The sequence below is a fragment of the Lissotriton vulgaris genome, chromosome 1_1 (assembly GCF_964263255.1).
Source record: "Lissotriton vulgaris chromosome 1_1, aLisVul1.2, whole genome shotgun sequence".
NCBI lineage: Eukaryota > Metazoa > Chordata > Amphibia > Caudata > Salamandridae > Lissotriton > Lissotriton vulgaris.
The window spans coordinates 1735218847-1735238253 of record NC_141685.1 but is presented as its reverse complement, the minus strand read 5'-3'; positions in this window follow the sequence as shown (position 1 = coordinate 1735238253).

Below are 19407 nucleotides of genomic sequence, written 5' to 3'. Positions count from 1 at the left end.
ACCCTCTGTTGTCCATGTTGAGTCACCCTACCCTTGCATACCACCCCACAATCCATCCTGCCATCAGTTAAAAAAAGCACTATGGTGTGGCTAGCACTGGCTGCGTCCTAGAGTTTTTGTTCTTTTTATCCATGCTCCACAGCCCCTGCGCTGTGGTACAACATGGCTAAACATTGACACAGCCAAAAGCTCTTGTATCAAAGGCGAGACCTATTGGCTTTTCCAATGCCTTGTTTAATATCCCTGGCATTTAGTGATCCTTCTGCCCCTTAGAAAAGATATGGGGTAAATCTTCCAATCTGCCCCAGTGGGATAGACAGTCTGTTGGGAGTATATCCCGATGCAGGCCAGCCTGCACCCCATTCCTTTTTTGTTTAAGTCCATTGGTATAGTGGGTTGTCTACCCAAGGGGGCAGATTGTGGGTAAGAACCCCAATCAGCCTCTCGTGGGAGCAAAAAGACTGTTGGGTGTGTTAAGGTATGGGGCACAGCTTGATTTCTAGTGAGCTTTCTGTCCCATGGGGCAGATTGTGAGTAAATTCCCTAATCTGTTTTTCCCCATAGAGGGGCATAAGGACTGTTGGGCCCATTCTGGTGTGAAGACATAGCACTATCCCTGGACTGGCAGCCCCCTTCTCTTTTGACCATTTTTCCTCAGCATCTAGTAGGTTTTATGCATCCCTGGCGGTAGCAGGTTGGTGGTAAACACCCAATTGAACACCTCATGGGTTAGGAAGACTGTTTGGTCCTATATGGGGTGGGCACACTGCCTGTGCTTTCTTTTTTTTTATAATATCCCCTGTATCTATTGGGCTATCTGGCTCATGGGGCAGCAGATCGTCGGCGAAGGCCCTAATCTGCCCCCAGGATGGCAGAAAGATTATTGGGCCTATTGGTGGTGGCACAGTCAGATGCCTAGGCAGGCCATCTCAACTGATTTCTTTTTTTAAAAATGCCTGGTGTTTAGTGGGCTTTTTGCCTCAACAGGGCAGAAACACTGTTTCTGTAAGTGAAGGGGGCTGGCTCTCTCCCTACCTGCTATCTAGTGGATAAATCTCTGCCTAGGGATTGTGGTACTGCTGCAATCTTAAATTAAGGATTCACAAGGGAGAGGCAATGCTGGAACAGGGATACCATCCCCTTTCCAGCAGTACTTCTCCAGCTAGGATGTATGCATAAGGGATGGAGGTAAGATCTTGAGCGCCAATAAAATTGACACCAGTAAGCTTTCATGGTGCCAACTGTTTTCATTTTCAGTCAGTGTGACATCAGCATGTTCCACACAGCGACAAAAAACACATCTTGGGATACAAGAGAAGCTCTGCCCTTGTGCCCCAGCATTAATTTAAAAAAGAAAATCCTTCTGATGCTTCCACCAAAATTATTTTCTCCTTTAGTGTGATGGACTAACCCTTCATGACCCACACACTGCAGTGCGGTTCATTTGCCACTAGTTAAAAGGCAAGGACCAACATATTGGTTTGCAAATGCTTTTACTTATTCCAGGTTGACCTGGTTGATTTGGTCCAATCAAAAGCTGTAATACTGTGCCTAGAAAGGGAAAATCATTTTGTCATTTTTCAGCTTGGTATGGCAGTAAAAATGGCAATAGGATTTGTCACTTTTCTATCTCAGCATGATTAGCACCGTGCTCATCCAATGCTTAAAGAATCTGCTACAAAAACAGACATTTAGGTACTGTCATGATTCAGTAAAGACAGACGGTTTTTGCAAAAGTAATGTTACAAGAAATGATAAAACAATACCAGATTCACTGTTGAACTCTATGTAAAGTCAGGATGTGACATTGTTAGGGGGAAGTGACAAGTCGGAGGTGTCTATTCGGAAATAAAGCATGGATTCAGTGTGTCCTCTTGCGAAATATGAAATGGAGTATCTGTCTGTAGAATTTAATAGATAGGAGAACACATCTTTTTCCCTAGGAAATCTTTAATAGTTTAGTTTAGGCACTCACCCATCTTCTTCTTGGAGTGCACTTTGCTCTGAGTACGAAACATTGGACTTATAACTGTTAGGGGAATTGATCTAGCCCCCTGGACATGGGGAGCACTCAGTGCAATATTCTGCTGGCTCGGGCTGGCCACTGCATTTGTTTGTTACTTCATTGCCCGCATGTTCTAAAATACCATAATGGCAGAGCAAAGTGTGCTCCAAGAAGTAGATGGGCGAGCGACCAAAATCACTCACACTTTTGCAATATTTGTCAAATGGTACATATTGAGGGCATCCTCATTTATTCTAAGATCAAGGAGGAGCATGTACAACACGTAAAAAAGGTCCTGCAAACATTAGTGATAAATACATTGTATGCCAAGGTAGAAAAGTATCACTTTAATGTATCTTCCGTGAAATTCCTGAGTTTGATGCTATCGTCACAAGGTATCAGCAATGATTAATAACAAATGAGGGCAACTCTTGATTGCCTTGCTCTTACTTCAGTTTATTACATTCATAGTTTTTTGGGAATGTACAATTTGTATTGAAGATTTACTACATTTTTTACTTTATCATTTCTCCAATAACTCCCAAGGGTACATTTCATTTGGTCTCCAGAAGCTGAGACTGCATTCCAAGAGTTCAACAAGTAATTTACCACTGTTGTGATACAACAACATCCTAACACTCAAATTCCCTTATTTCCGGATGCAGATGCCACTGATTCAGCAATAGGAGCTGTATCGTATTAATGACATTCAGTAACAGGTGAGACGCACCATGGAGCCAATTTGTCTTGAAAACTAAGTATCTCAGAATTCAATTACACTTTTCAAAGAAGGAATTGGCCATAAAATCAATTTTTGAGGAATGGAGACATGTTATGGGTTTTAAAGGTACCAGTGTCAGTATACATGGATCATGGTAATCTCTTATTTCTTCAATCCGCTAGGCAGTTTCGACTAGATTGATGCAATATGTCTATATTTGCTTCAAAATATAACTTTGTGATCACATTCAGACCAGGTAGACTCCAAGGAAAGCTGGTGCTTTCTCTCAGATTAAAAAAGCACAAGACAAACAAGAATCTAGACAAGTCTTTCTAATTCTACCTTCTGAAATGATTATATTGATTACCCAGTCCTTGAAAGATCAAGTTAGAAGCAGAATGTCTATTGCAGAAGTAAAGGAATGAGCACCCAAAAATGAGGATCAATCATGTGAAAAAGGATTGTCTTTGTTTTGGAATCCATTCTACTCCCCAATGCTGAACTTTAGGAATCAATGATAAAAGATTCTCATGGTTCTTCTCTTGCAAGCCAGTAGTATAGCCAAGACTATGGAACTGATCAAGAGACAGTTTTGTGGGAAAATATTATTAAAGATATCAAGCAATAGGTGTGCACGTTTGAAATTTGCAATCAAGCTAAAGGAGGCTATCAAAAGCTCATATAGTTGATCCACCCATTATCAATTTCCAAAAAACCTTGGCATACTATAGATATCAATTTTATTGTGTACTACCTTCAGATTTTAGATAAAGCATTATCATGGTGGTAATAGACTCATTTTCTAAATTGGCTGCAATCATTCACCATAAAGGACATCTCACTGCTAAAAAAACTAGAAAATTATTTTCCCAACATGTAGTAAGACTTCTTGGTCTCTCCATGAATCGCAGTTTATATCAAGGTTTTAGAAGGAACTTTGTGACCTGGAATTAAATTAAGATTATCCTCAATTAACATTCCCAAATCGATGGGCAGGCATAGAGAGTAAACTTGGAACTAGAAACGTATTCAAGATGTTTAGTTGAGCAACAAGATTCTCGGGTGAAGCATCTTTGATTAGCAGAGTTCAGATACAATTATTCTGTATTCTCTTCTACAAGAGTCACACCTTTTTCTAATCACCAAAAATGTTATCCTGAAATTGTAGATGAACCTGATCAATTGCCAAGAATCCAAGAGTGTCTTAGAAAAATCAAAAACATTCAAAGAAAAGCTAAGAAAAAACTTGAACTGTCACAAGAACAGCACAAAGGTTGCAGATAAGATAAAAATATCCAGTTCCAAGATATCAAATTGGGACGCAGAGTGGTTGTCTGCAAAACATCTTAAGTGACATGGGAAGAGGAAAATACAATTCATATTTGTAGGACCATTCTCCATCATCAAAATCCTCAATCCAATGTATGTGGAAACAAGACTGATTCCATCAACGCTTGCCTTCACAAGGGAAGTGAAAGCTCTACTGATGAGCACTGGGCTGAACTAGAAGCTTTTCTCCTTGTGTCTCCTATCTTGTATAGCCGTTTGATCGGCTACCTGGCATTGCTGCAGCCTCAATGTCGCCCTCTAATATGTTATTTTGTACCTGATGTATATATCTCTACTTTTCTCCCACAACTATCTACCTATGTCTTCCGTAACTCGTATGCAAAGCGCTCTGATACCCACTTTGATCATGTTTGCTCTATACAAAACTTTCAATAAATAAATAAATAAATGTGGAACAGGTATTGTTCTCAACTATAAAGGCCCATGCTGTGTTCCATATATTCTTGGGGACACCTGTAAAGATCAATACTCAGTTTCAGTCACTACCTCTTCTAGTCCTCCATATTCTCAGATAATGAATATGAAATAGCATTACTTTTGGATTTTGGAGCATTGAAAAGAAATTTCAGTATTTGGCTGGAATTGTTATGGTCCTGAGGAGTGCGCTTGGAATTCAGCTAAATCCGTTCATACTCCTCGATTGTTTAAATATTTTCATGCTTCTAATCCAAACAAGCCTGGTCCTTTGACAGGACCATCCCAGGTGGTACAGCCATGATTTCAGTAAAGACAAATGTTTTACTTTTTTGTCCAGGTACTGTTACAGTAAATAAATAAAACAGAATTTCAGGATCTCTGTTGAGCTCTACGTAGAGTTATTCTTTACCTTAATGCTATGATACAAAATGTAACATTGTTAAGAGGAAGTGACTAGTCTGAGGCATTTTTTCTGGAGTAAAGCAGGATTGGGAGGACATCCTCCTGGGAATTTAATGGGAGCACATGTATGGTGTAGCGCTTCCCAATCACATTCCACTGGTGCACCTGAGTCAGCATCTTGGGGTTCTTCATGTGGATCTTCAACTGCTGTTGTAGAACCTTTCTTTTCATCAATGGCTTATTATTCTTCTGATGAATTGTTATGGAATAACTGAAATTCTGTCAGTCGTACAGATGGATTTTGATAGCTAGTTTATTATTCTGTGTAACAACTAATACACTTAACCGTTATGAACTTGGTCAAAGACTGTTAAGAGTGTGAAAATAACTTTCGTTTGTGGTAAAACTATTTTGGATCGAATTTTACCAGAGACTTGGGTAGAACTGAATTGGTGATTTTTTTTATCCTGTTTAGAAAACTGTTTTGCTTTATTGTTTAAAGGTAGTTACAAGAATCTAAGGCTTTCGGAGGATGGGTATTCATTTGCAATTAATGTTGGAAACCATTTTTCTTCCTAATTCATTAATAGGTAGGTACACCATGTATACATATGGCATATAGGAGGCTAATTTTACAATTTACCTTCACAATTGTGAGGGCATGGCAATGGTGGCTTGCCGTGGGAGTGCTGCGGCGTTGTGGGGCGGGGGAGGGGCAGGGTGAGGGGGTAGATGACTGAGTCCGACATACTCCAACTCGGCGATGCAGCGTGCATAAGGTAATTTTTTTTATTTATGAAATTACTTACCTTACTCCCGTCTGTCGAATGTCGCACTCCACTAACCCCCCACCCTGCCCCTCCCCCGCCCCACTTCCCCACAGCACTCCCATAGCGAGCCACCACTGGGGAATGGTGATGGTGATAGTCTTTAAACATCTCACTTAATTGCTGGTCTTATGATTTCCATTCTCTACTTTCTATTAAGTCCAGCAAGAGTTTGCCTAGGTCCTGGTGGCAGCCTCTATCTCTACCTCCAGTTGCCCTCGGAACAAAGAAAGTTAAGTATACACCTCTAGTAACATAATATATATTTTTTTAAAGAAAACACTCCTTGCATTTTACTAGGATATCTCTTATTCCTTCCTGGTTTCCGTGTCCCTTATTAGTGTTCACTTACCTTTTGAGGTACATCAATGATTTTTAGATACCAATTGCCATTCTGACTTCCTACCTCTGTAACCTATACAACATATACCTTACGTCATCAGACGTAATTTCCCATTCCATTTTATAGCTGGACATTTACCCGACACATTTATAAGAGATTATTTGGTCCCACACTCTCCCAATTTCATACCACTCAAAGATATAGAATGGGAAAAACTAAAGTTCTCTTGCTACAACCCCAAAACATGTTTCAGCCAGTCTGGGGGCGAGAAAAAAACAAAAGAATGAAAATTAAAGAAGAGAGAAAGGTCAATAAAACGTTCACTCAGAAGTACCTTTCTTGCCACCACGTTCCTTCTCTGGTACAGTTAATATTACATTTCTTTGCCCCTTTTTGCTTCCCCCTCCATTTTATTGGCAAGCATATTGTTAAGTTCACAGGTCACCACATGCACTTCTGGTATAGTTTCCTGTTATTTATTCAGCACAGGTTAAAGCCCACCAGCCCATGAAGGCAGCTTGACCAACTGACACATATTGAGAGCATTCCCAATGCCCAGTGTATGCTGCGTTGTGCTGTCATTGATGACTTCGACACAGTTCTCGTCACCTAAGCAACAATGACAAAGGTAACATTCATGTTGCAGGATAATGAAACAACTAGGCAGATCATAACACAGACTATCCGACTCCTCTTGTAGTGGTCATGTCCCAAACCACACAACTGGGTATTTCTCTGAACCATGATGAGACTCATCACTTTGAGGTGGTGTGCAGCTCCAATCTCCCTTCTCTTCCAGATCACATACTTCTTCTCGGGTCCACGGATCTCCTCTTACAGTTGCTATTGGTATTCCCATGGGCTGGCATGTCGGTTCCAGTCATCCTCCTTCTTCTCTGACTCTGTGCCCTCTATTGTGTCCTGTGCCAGGCATTTTCCTCCCAGCGGCTCCTTGAGACCAAGATTCTTTCATTCTTTGGTCTCCATTCATTCGGTCTTTTCCCTATCCTCCTTCATGTCTTTTCTCCCTTTCCTTTCCTCTTGTAAATATTTCTATCCTCTCTAATCCTCTTCCTGTTTCTTTCCATATATGTTCTTGTCGGCTTCGCTGGTGCTGCAGGTTTTGTGGAAGTCCCTTGTCCATACTAAGTAAGTGCCTTCATGCACACCACATTATTTAATGGCCTGATTACTTGCAGGTAATCTTCCTTGCTCGCTGTCCTCCTCATCCCCGTAACCACTATCCACCTCAGTACAGGATACAAAACAGAAAATGCTATGTCTAATCCTACCCACCCTCAGCTCGGGGCTATAAGAAACTAGCCTTCCTTCAGCATTTCCTGTAATATCAAACCGAGTCGAAGGCCTGAAACATTTGTGATGGCTAGGAGGAGGACGGAAAGGACTATGAGTAATGAAGATTACCTGTAGGTAATCCCATCCTTGTGGCCAAATGGAAAGTCCAAGATTCCCACACACACGCTCCACTCTGTGCAGTTGCCAAGGCGGCACCCACACCGCATTCGAAGGGAAAACCCACCAATAATTGTGCCATTACATGTGCATCCCTCATCCTTTTCCCATTCATCACAATTGAGATTTTTCTCTGTCTCTTTTTTTACCATATAATGCAGATTATACAGTTAAAAACAAAGTTAACAATCAAACAATATAATGCAAATAATGCAACATCTCGTGTTTTAATGAGAAATAGCAAACAAACAGATATGATAAATATTCACAATTTACTTTTCCTGAGTGGAAAGCCCCTTCACCAAAATATTTGTCTTCAGGAATACTAGTTTCCAAGTAATCATGTGTTACAAAATTGTAGTATGATGCCCAAGTCCAAGCTCTACAAATCTCTTTAAAAGTCACACCCAGCAGCTCTGCCCATGATGCTGCCAATTCACTAGAGGACCATCCTTAAATTGTAATTCTTGACTTGAGTGAGCAAGCAAATAATCTCTTTAATCCAACGACCCAGAATCATTTTAGGTGCTTTCATATCTTGAGCATGTAAACCAAAAGTGACAAAAATGTCTTGTTCTTACTGGATCTCTCAATGTATACAGAGCATGTTTAACATCCAGCAAATGCAAAGGTTTTGCATCTTCAGAGTTAAGAGGTAAAATGAAAGAGGAAAGGTTGATTTCTTAAGATATATAAAAATTTGAAAGTATTTTCAGAAGAAAGGTTGTAGCTGATTTCAGAACATATGTATCATCCAAAATTATTAGAAAAGGAAGACAACACAGAAGAGCTGACAGTTCACCCAAAAGTTGTGCAGAAGTGATAGCCGCAAGAAAAGGCACCTTTAGAGAAAAAAGCTTCAAATCTACTGTGTCTAATGCCTCAAAAGGGTGCAATTGTCGAGGTTTTAAAACAAAAAGCTAGATTCCATGGTGGACCCATATTCAGAGGCAAAGGTTTGATATAGAAGCTCTTGAATCATCTGGGCACAAGATTCTCTGTAAAGAACGATCATCACCCTAAAAGGCTTTGATTGAAAACCCCACAACTTAAGTTTTGAAAAATATATATTCTTGTGAAAACCCTCTAACACCAATTGAAGAATAGAAGAAATTAGGCAAGAGGTAGAAGAGACATTGTGAGATAAACACCAGGAATTAAATGTAGACAATGTCTTGCATATGATTTCAGTTTTGGAGGTCTTCTTGAACCATGAACAGCCTCAACAATATTGGAGGGTAATCTGTTTTGCAAAAGATTCAGCCTTTCACACTCCAGGCCAAAAGGGTGACATTTAGGAGGCCCAACGAGCTGACAGATTTCAGAGGGGGTGGAATAGAGGAAGAACCCACGGAGTCTGAAGGGCCATCTTCTATAGGAGGTGAAACCAAATTCTGTTTGGCCAGAATGGAATCACTAGGAAGATATCTGCTCTCTCTTTCTAGTTCTTTAAAGACAGTCTTTGAATCAAAGGGAAGGATAGAGAGGTATTTTGCAGCTTGTTCGGCCCAAAACTTAGGAGAGCAACCACCTCCCAAGTGCCCTTATCTAGAAACCTGGAGAAGAAATTTCGGAGTAAGTGGTTTGTAAGCAAAGATATATCGAAATGGGGTGTGAATGTATATATCTGTGTTTGTGTGTGAGTGTGTATATTTGTGCGTGTGTGTGTGTGTGTGTTACCCAGTAGTGGTCGCCACTTGTTAGTTGTTTTTTTAAATATTTATTTATTGATAATCTGTCAGACCTTCATTCCAACAAATTGCAATAATGAATTGCGTAATACCCCATCAGGGAACAGGAAAATCAGAAATGACATGTCATGGTTCAAACAAGCATAACTATCACCAGAAAACCTTTCTGCTGATAACATCAACGTTCCCACCCAACCCCCGCTGCCCTCACCTGTAGCTTCCATTATTCAATTGGGCACCTCTGTGTGAAGGCTTGACTGCTGTTTGTAATTGAGGTACAAGAAGCCCATCAAACACAATTATTTATGTGATGCTCGAAACCAAAAGACCCCATCCCTGCCTGGATTCAAGTTGACATCCACTTAACTGTTCAGAGGCCAGGGATCCCAACCCGGGGGCTCCAGAAGGGCTATGTCATTGCACTTCAGGCCAGTAGGGTGTCCTGTGCTTCCTCATTCCTCCTGGTCCTCCTCATATGTGCCTCCTCTGCCCCCGCCCATTCCAGTAAATCTTTCTCCCAAGCTTCCCGTGCCGGGGGTCGCGCCACTTGGTAGTTATCCTTAGGCTCTTGCTTCAATAGGAAACGTCTTTTATATATTGCTTATAACTTTGGCGCTATTTGACAAATCTCCACAAAACTTTCCCAAAAAGTACTACTTTTTTAATAGTTTGGGCCTGGAAAGTTTAGGGGTGATGCACCTAGCGGGGGCCAAGAAAAAGGGGGGCTCCAAAACACTTTTCTCCCATTTATTTTTCCATAGGAACTTTAGACACAGCTACAGCTCAAACCGCTGAGCGTATTTACACCAAATTTGGCAGAAAACTAGATCTAGGTCCAGAATTAGTGCTTTTTGTGATTTGGTGTAGATCCATTCAGTAGTTTTTGAGCAATCTTGGCTCATAAAAATTATATTTACCACGCCTGTTGAGATCTAATTGACTGCAGCCACTTTGACCAGGAAGTTGCGGCAACCATCTTAGGACACGGTACTCAGGGCCTGATGTAGGTAAATCTACATTTACCACTTCATAAATACTGAATCATACCGAATCAGTATTTATGAAGTGGTAAATTAGAGGGGGGGAGATGTAGGTATTTCAGATTCGGTAAATACCGAATCTGTAAGATTCCGTATTTACCGATTCTGTAAATACCGATTCGGTATCCCCCATTGCTTCCTATGGGCCTTGAAGCCCATAGGAATCAATGGGTACTACCGAATCGGTAATTACCGATTCGGTAATTACCGATTTGTGCAAGGGTGCAGGGGGTGTCACTTTGACACCCTCTAGCACCCCCAAAACAGGCATGTGAGCCATGTGGCACACAGACATGCCCTAAGGGCATGTCTGTCTGTCACATGGCATAGGTGTGCATGCACACATGTGCATGCACACCTGGATTCGGTATTTTAACACCCAATCGGATTGGGTGTTAAAATACCGAATCTGAAGGGCCTGTGGGACAGAAATTAGTCCCACCTACATCCCAAATGTAAAAATCGGTAAAATTACCGATTCGGTATTTTTGCGATTCGGTAATTTTACCGAATCGGTAAAATACCGAATCGGACAAAAAAAGGTCCCCTACATCTCAGTAGGCCAAATACCGGTCGGAAACGGCCGAAATCGGCCGTTTCCGACCGGTATTTGGTACCTACATCGGGCCCTCAGTGCGGAGTTTTTATAATAAATGCCAAAAAAGACATAAAGGACCATGATAGGTATACCCTGACACCCTAGGCCTGATGGTTAAAATGTTTTTAAAAACAATTTTGCCATTAATTTGCAGAGGATCTGCAAATCAACTGTAAAAACATTTTTGAAAACCCCCTGGGTGTGCCAAAGCCTGGGGGGTAGCCAATAAGTAATTTAAGGGGGAGGGAAGCATGGCCCCTCCCCAAACATCCAAGAGGTCACATTCCCTAGTGCTGATATGTTAGTGAAGGGGAAGGTACCTCCCTGCCCTTCTCCCAAGCCTCAAAAGGCTCCGGTATCACATCTCCGGGGTGACATGTTTAGAAAGGGAAGGGCTCATGGCCCCCTTTTCCAAGTGTTTAAGAGCCCCCGGGGAACCCCATCCCCAGGGCCGGTATTTAAATGAAGGGGAGTGGGGCTGCGCGTCCTCCATTCCTGAGCCTTAAAAATGCCAGTGGAGCTCATCCCCTGGGGCTCATTTCTGTAAACAAGGGTAGGGGGGCTGTGCGGCTGTACAGGGCAGGGAAACAGAATTCTGTTTCCATTTTTAAATCTCCTGCCAGGTGATAGCAAACATGCCTTCCCTACCTTCAGAACCGCAGGCAGAAAAGGCGTGTCTGCTCATACCCAGCATGAGATTTAAAAATGGGAGCAGACTTCTGTTTCCCTGTCATGAACTGAACAGATATTGCTCTCGCCAGGAGGGAGCATGCAAAAAAGAGCTGCTCCCTCCAGGCGGGAGCAATGCCCACTCCCACAGCATGCAGGGATCTGGCTGGCTCCCACAGCATTCCCCTACCTGCTTCTCAGTGGGTGCCCTGTGTGGGCTCCAGGGCACCCACCTATTATCAAGGCAGGCCCAGAGGGATAGGGTCCCAGAGGCATAATAAGGATCAGGGAGGGAGCCATGCAGCCCCTCCATTTTAATTATGGATTTTGGCCCAAGGGAATGGGCTTCCTGGGGTAATAATGCTTAGGGGGGGGGGGGGGCGGTGCTGTCCACCTGCCAATTTTAGTATCATGTGGGCCTTGGGGATTGGTTCCCGAGGCCACTATTGGCTTGGGGAGGTTGGCTGCCTGCCTGCCCCTAAGGGCTAACCCCCTCTTGTGCATAGCCAAAGGCTGTCCACATTGTGGGGTTGGCTGCCTGCTGGGGGTTGGCCAACCCTTTGCATGATGTAAGGCCGTGTGTAGCATGGGATTGCCTGCCTGTGGGGAGTTGGATGCAGGGCCTGGCGAACTCAACAGTGCGCGTGACCACAGACCATGCACAGTGTGGGGTTGGCTACCTGTGGAGGACTTGGCTAGGCTCTCTATCCAACCCCGTGTAGGGTGCGTGTTGGCTTTACGTATGGTAACAGAATATTACTTTACATTTTTTTTAAACTTTAAAATTCACTGACAAAAACATAGGTTAAAATAACTTTATAGTTATGTGAGAATTACAGTAAAAAAGTAACGTTTTTAGCGCACAAAATCACAGAAATTTACCTGTTATAGTTAGCTCTGATTGATTGTGTATGGGACATGTGCCAGCATTTTTGTCTTTTACTCTAGTTGAATTCCTTTTGCTTTCGAGCAAGACACGTTAATCAGCACTGTGTTGTAGAACAATGCTCAGTGTTTCAAGTAGATGGACCCTTTATCACTGTAGTATATCATAGAAAAAGTCCTCCATCACATTTTAAGTATCATATGGCTCCTCAAGGTTTCCCATTATAGGTTTGCTAACCAGAGGAGGACTGTTGTACTCTATGTACATGGACTAAACCATCACACTTCAGGCACTCCATATAGATAGGCTCTTTAGACTTATAAACTTACTGTATGAATATATAGCCAACCTATACGATGCTTCAACGACCCCTCCCCCCGGCACTTACCTCGTATATTCTGTCTGCCCTCGTGGCTAAGGAGAACTTGTAAATAAAGGAAACCCACATTACATGCTTCCTGTGGTTCACAGTCATGTGCGGATACATCACCATTCACACTTCGCTAATTTGTGGAACATTTAAGAGCTACATCGAATTTCTCACACTGAGAATCCCAATCCGCATTCCAATTCGTTGCAGTACATGTGAGTACTTGTGAGTCTTACCTCCCAATAGGAGGTCTGCATAACTCCCTTGTCTATGTGACTCAGTTATAGAACGGATTGAGGTTACTTTAGATACTGGTGAGACATCACGCACTTGGTAGCCTGATCACACACTGAGGGGGTACACAGTCAGTGCAACAGTGCATGTTGGTATTGTTTGCGGTGCACGTCCTCCATTTGTACTCCATGGAGCTAGATTTTGTACTGCTGGTGAGGAGAAACTACCAGTCTTATTTTGGTGCCTCACTGCCCTACAAGCTATTTAGAGTAAACGGGCCCTGTTTTTAGGTTTCGCTGGGGGGCGGAGCCGTTAGGCTCCTCCTCCAGAGAAATCTGTAGTTTCTAGTATGGGTGACTTGAACACGCCTCTCTGCTTCATTGGCTAGCTCCATAAATGGAGGCTAGCCATTGGAACAGAGAGGCGTCCGTCAATGCCGGACCAGACACGGGGGCGTTCCCGAGAATCTTTGGCTTTTGGCTACGTCATGATACGTCAGCCAAAAGCCGGGAACGCCCCCGAATCTGGTCCGGCATTGCCGGCACCTGATTTTCGATTATTTTGTCCGCTGGCAGGTGCCTACCCTGCCAGGGACCTTGTCGCTGTTGTGGTACCCCGAGCGAGTGCCCACCTCGCTTAATATTTAGATTTAAGGCCGGTGCCCACCCGGCATTGCTCCATGTATTCACCGCCGCGGCCCCGAGTGAGAGGAGGAAGCAGCGCCCGCCTTCAAGCCCGGGCCGCGCTGGGATTGGCCCAGCCGGCCGAGCCCCCTTCCGCGTCATCGCAGGAGGAGGCGGAGAGAGCCGGAAGGAGGAAGCAGCCTGCATTGATCAACCGCCCCGAGGCTCCCGAGCACAGGCCCTCCCCCCCCCGTAGTAGAAATCACCATGTCCCCTGCACCTTTGTCCCGTGCATCCCCGTGCGACTGCTCCTTCCCTCGTGTCGGGTCACCTTCTCCGTGGGTCTCAGCCGTCCGTCTACAGCCAGGGCCGTGTCATGCAGTCCTTCATGAGGAGCGTTCCATGCCACTAATTTTGTCCGCCGGCCAAGGAAGTCCAGGTGAGTGTTTCCCTTCCCGCCCCCCCACCCCTCCCGTTGTCAGTTCCTTTCCCGCCCCCCCACCCCTCCCGTTGTCCGTTCCTTTCCCGCCCCCCCACCCCTCCCGTTGTCCGTTCCTTTCCCGCCCGCCCCCCCTCCCGTTGTCCGTTCCTTTCCGACCCCCCCACCCCTCCCGTTGTCCGTTCCTTTCCCGCCCGCCCCCCACCCCTCCCGTTGTCCGTTCCTTTCCCGCCCCCCCACGTTTGCTTTTAAAAGGTCCTTCAGGGTGTCATTGTCTTTATTCTAAAATAAAAAAAATATATATATTCAAACTGAAAACTGCACATCAACAGAGCAATTGCGTTTATGAAGACAGCATACATTTCAGGAAATAGGAGCTGGAAGACCAAGGCATATTGAACTACAAACGTCAAGGTGTGGTGCTAAATTCTGTATTTTGCAGTTTGTGCGCCCAGCTATTCAATTACAGTAAAAGATCTTTCATTCAAATTTTCTATTCATCTATTATTCTATGTTTAGCATCTAGAAGAATCAATCATCATGACTCTTACCCTCGTGAGTCAGGCGAGTGACTAACCGCTTTCTTCAGTCCGAAATGGTCTTGGCGATTGAACCGCTTTGTGAGAGGCTGAAGTGTCGAAGCATGTATATTAAGCCCAAACATATCCGTATGGATTTGTGGACATTACAACCCTCGTATGCCTATGGCTGACAGCCAGCACATGATAAAGCAGAAAAGGTTAAATTCAGTTTCATGATTTATCTTTATTGAGGGCAATCAACCAGGTGCAAGCTACAACGTAAAAATCCTCTTAAAAATGCGGCATGCAAGTACAAAAAAAACCTCCTTTAATAGCCACATTAACTCCACAGGAACGGTAAAACACTTGTAACATTCTAAACCTGTGAAATATATTTTGTTTGCTGGGTGCTCAGAGCATGAAGCACAAAATAGAGGTTTACTGTCTGCGTTTTCTATGCGTGTTAGCTTGAATTTGCACAAATGATACCACAATGAGCTTTCAACAGCTTGTAGGTGAGCCCCGAGTATTTTAAGGAGGTCTTGAAACTGCCTAAGAGAAAAACTGGACGACTGGTCTGTAGGAATTAAGCCTCTCGCCACTACCCTACCTGATCTCTGGCAGTCGAATGCTTACAATTACAAAATCCACTCTTTAAATTTCAATTCATATCAAAAGGCACAGTTCTAGGGATCTGGCTACAAATAAGAAAAGGTTAAGGGAAAACAAACAGCAAATAAAATGTTACAAAAACGGGCAGACCTAGTTAAAAGCACTTTCATGTTTATAGGGAGCGTTAGTTTCTTTTGAATGACGTCAAGAGTCATGTAAATGTACAAGCTCCGATCCAACATGGCAGAAGTGTAACCCATTCTTGCATAATTATGGCTTCAGAGCCAACCAGGAGATGATTAGGTCAGAAAACAATTCAACCGTACTCTATTCCAAGGGAGTAAATGAACAAGCTAACTATTGCTCTGAACACACCAACAAACCGTAATGGTTAGTTAAATGCTATTTAGAGCAATGACTTCAGAAAAAGTAAAATGTGACACCCTGTAAATACATGTGCTAGCATGTACTGTTGTAGATTCACGTGCTCTGCCACTCCAGTCATCAAGTAGTGGGCTCAGATGTCGCAACATGTTTTTATTTTAAGAACTTGGATTCACAAGACACGGCTCATAGTCCACACTACATAGGGACACAGGCTACACCTTAGATTCCCTTCTGTCCAGTGGGTGAGTAGTGTAAGGGTAGTGTCAAAGAGAAGTGTGAACATCGCCAGCTTCTGAGGAAGAGGGTGCGCATATGTGATCTATAGCACAACACGCTAGGAACAGATGCTTACAGGGTCAGTAATAACAGATATTTTATCTGTAGATACAAATGCTCTTTATAGACTTAAATGCATTTTACCCAAAGCAGTGGCTAGTGGGCAGATGATGCAGATGTTTGGAACAAAGCCATTGAAGTTTGGCCCACAAGTGCCTCTTGACGGGCTAGAATATACAATCAGAAATGTTTGGTAAATGTATGCGAGTTCACCAAGTGGCAGCTTCACAGATGACAGATATCAGGATGTTATAGAGGAAAGCCATAATGGCACCCTTTTTAAGCATGGTGTGGGCCTGTCTGCTTGACTGTTTATTGGTATTTGAAAATTCTGGGTTATTTTATGGGCTGTGGATGCCATTTTAGGAATGAAAGGTTTCGGGCATGGCAGTGTAACAGTGCACAGTGCGAACATATTTATCCAGTATGTTGGTGAATGCTGGTTAGATTTGTGTCTTTGTGTCATGCATGTTGGCTAAGCGCATGGACATACTGCTTCTGATTTTATCGGGTACCTTTGGCATGCATGTTGGGGAGCTGCAAGTTCTCGCTGTTAGTCAGGCTTGGTCATGGGCTCGTTTCATGTGTATCTTCACGTCACATATTCAGTTTTGGATCATGTGCTGCATGTTAAGTTTACGTCTTGAACAGGCTAGTTGTGTTTTTTTTTCTTAAGTCAAACTGTGAGCAACATGTAAACAGACTGTGTAGTCGCTTACATCGTGTCATGTTTGTGTATAAGTCGTGGGCTTGCTTGTGTCATGTCTTTACTGTATTTAAGTCATGGGCAGACTGTGGGTCCCATGTGTTGCATTGCACCATGTTGTGGTTGAATCATGGACAGTCAATGGATCACAGCATGATTTGCTTGGACTAGTTGTAGTTAATAGGCAGGCTGTGGGTCACGTGCACCATTGCAGAGGGTGTGCAATTCATGAGCAAGCTACGTAGTCCCATGATGATTGTTTTGGCTACATTGTGTTTGTGGTGTATTTGTGTGTGTATTGTGTTTGTTTTCCATGCTAGGTATAAACCGTAGGCAGGATGGGGCTGTCACATGCTTCTCACCATGGTTTGCTTTGTGAGTGTGGTAAATAAGGATGCCTACTTGTGCTTGTTGGACAGAGGGAGGGGTGTGCCCTGTATGCTGTGTATCTAGTGTCTGCTGACTGTGTCTATAGTGTCTGTGAAGTAATGTGCAGTATATTCTACCAGTCAGCTGGAAGAGCGAAGAAGTAGTGCTGAACTGCTGTCAACGTGTTCCTGGTGGGGGTTTATTGCCAGTGGACTTACTTCGTACAACCCACTTCTTGTGCCACATCGATATGCGCAGGTATGGCTTGATACGTGCTGTGGTCAGTTCCTTTCAGCCGTCTGCATTGGACATCTTGCTCTATATGAAGACAGCTATGGACTGAATTTCTGCTTGTAACTACCCCTCTTTGTGTCGACTTCTAGTAATAAATCTCCATTTGTGATACATTTTACCCGGATATATTGCTTACTTCGTCATTACGCTCCATTCACTATTGAACAATGAAAGTAAAAGTACATGACCTAGGAGATTCCTGTACGTTTACCCCCTTTTTAGGTCTGGCTTGATAGCCCATCTGCTGCGAGACCTTCTGTGATCATCAGGGGTACTACATAGAGTTGCTCCGGCTACGCACACATGTTGGTTGTCAGAAGCACAGCATGTGATTGGACATCAGTTGTAGTAGTCCGCCTAAGATATTGTTTAATTGCACTTATGAGTCATGCACCGTTCATGATATGCTTTATAGGTACTTTATTTTCCCCACATCGCCAAGGACTCGACCATCCCTCAGCACTGACACCGCAAGCTTTAATAACCACAGAGCTAAGGTTGAAAACAGTAGTGTCCGTCTGTCTGTGTGCCTGTAGTGTCCGTCTGTCTGTGTGCCTGTAGTGTCCGTCTGTCTGTGTGCCTTTAGTGTCCGTCTGTCTGTGTGCCTGTAGTGTCCCGCTGTCTGTGCGCCTGCAGTGTCCATCTGTCTGATTGCAATGTCCGTCTATCTGTGTGCCTGCGGTGATCGGCTGTCTGCCTGCCTGCAGTGTCCGTGGTCCGTCTGTCTGTGTGTGTGCCTGCAGTGTCCGTCTGTCTGTGTGCGTGCAATGTCAGCCTGTCTGTGTGTCTGCAGTGTCCGAGGTCCGTCTGTCTGTCTGTGTGCCTCCAGTGTCCGTCTATCTGTGTGCCTGCAGTCTCTGTCTGTCTGTGTGCCTGCAGTGTCTAAGGTCCGTCTTTCTGTGTGCGTGCTGCAATGTCAGCCTGTCTGTTCGTTCCCCCAGCAAAAAAAAGTGAGCAACCACTGTCAAGGAAACCACAGTGTCATGGAGCAGCCCCTCTCCTATCTGTTCCTTCCTTCAACAAATCTAGCACAGGGTGAAACGCCGAAGATGCACCACTCCGTGCCAGCAGGAATAAGAGGACTTTGCAAACAGCAAAAAAAAAAATGGAGCACATTAAAACTTGGCTGCGCAGCCATGTAAGAGGCAGGGCATGTCTGCGCTTGTGCAAAGTAGTATATTATAACCAGCCACGTAAGAGGGCCGATCTGCGCTTGCGCAGAGTCCCCATCTCCAGACCTCACACGCGTCACCCAGCATCACAGGCACTGGTCACGCTCGAACCCGCGCCATCTTAAACCTTTGCACCTAGGATCTCCGTGCAAACCAGAGCGCTCCACAGCCCGGGGATGAAGTGCTGTGTAAATGTCACAGTGCAGTACATGGTATAGGCCAATTCTACTACAGTACCTGCTTCAGTGCACACTTGCACTGAGAGCAACTGCTGTGCTGTGACAGCTGTGTGGGCGGATGGCTGTGAGAGCTGTGTGGGCTGTGAGAGCTGTGTGGGCTGTGAGAGCTGTGTGGGCTGTGAGGGCTGTGAGAGCTGTGTGGGCTGTGAGAGCTGTGTGGGCTGTGAGAGCTGTGTGGGCTGTGAGAGCTGTGTGGGCTGTGAGAGCTGTGTGGGCTGTGAGAGCTGTGTGGGCTGTGTGGGCTGTGTGGGCTGTGTGGGCTGTGAGGGCTGTCAGGGCTGTCAGGGCTGTGTGGGCTGTGAGAGCTGTGAGGGCTGTGAGGGCTGTGAGGGCTGTGTGGGCTGAGAGCGCTGAGAGCTGTGTTGGGCTGAGAGCTGTGTTGGGCTGAGAGCTGAGAGGGCTGTGTGGGCTGTGTGGGCTGTGTGGGCTGTGTGGGCTGTGAGGGCTGAGAGAGCTGAGAGCTGTGTGGGCTGAGAGAGCTGAGAGCTGTGTTGGGCTGAGAGCTGTGTGGGCTGTGTTGGGCTGAGAGCTGTGTGGGCTGTGTTGGGCTGAGAGCTGTGTGGGCTGTGTTGGGCTGAGAGCTGTGTGGGCTGTGTCGGCTGTGGGCTGTGTGGGCTGAGAGAGCTGTGTGGGCTGTGAGAGCTGTTGGCAATATAAATAACAATGCCATTTATTTATAAGTA